This window comes from Amphimedon queenslandica, unplaced genomic scaffold, assembly GCF_000090795.2.
Source record: "Amphimedon queenslandica unplaced genomic scaffold, v1.1 AMPQUscaffold_13501, whole genome shotgun sequence".
NCBI lineage: Eukaryota > Metazoa > Porifera > Demospongiae > Haplosclerida > Niphatidae > Amphimedon > Amphimedon queenslandica.
In genome coordinates, this window is record NW_003546263.1 from 198,545 (window position 1) to 198,961 (window position 417).

The following is a 417-nucleotide window of genomic DNA, read 5'->3' on the forward strand; positions in this document are numbered from 1 at the left end:
AGTAGAGACAATCACAAATATTGAGAAATGGGTCTTGCTTCTCACCGGAATACTGAATTCTGCTGATGAAGAAGCGCATCTTGCCACTACTAGACCCTAGAGACAGAGCGAGAGTGAAAGGATAAGAGAGAAAACTATACTCACCCTTGGCAACAAGTTTCTTACTCCTCTTATGAACGCTGCCATGTTGGGCGTGGCTGGAACGTGAATTCTGCGTGGGCGTACATGCTATCTAGCCCCGCCCGTTTATCACGTTTTAGAAGTTGGAAGTTCGGAAGTTCCTCTAACAAAGCTCTGAGCCTTAAACTGTTAGACAGCTGTTCTTTTGTGAATCAATGGCTTGATTTAAGTTAGTAATTAATTTGTTTACTGTTTTCATTTTGAAATGAATTTTCTAGTAATTTCTGTGGGTGGAGT

At 41.5% G+C, this 417-nt stretch overlaps 1 long non-coding RNA gene across 1 annotated transcript; it reads right to left on the minus strand.

Moving 5' to 3' along the window:
- Window positions 1-44: 44 nt before the first annotated feature.
- Window positions 45-223, minus strand: LOC109580185 (uncharacterized). Its single transcript, XR_002184108.1, has 2 exons — window positions 145-223; window positions 45-96 (listed from the first exon to the last, which is right to left on the minus strand). It is a non-coding gene; the product is annotated as an uncharacterized LOC109580185 (long non-coding RNA).
- Between the last annotated feature and the right edge of the window lie 194 nt (window positions 224-417).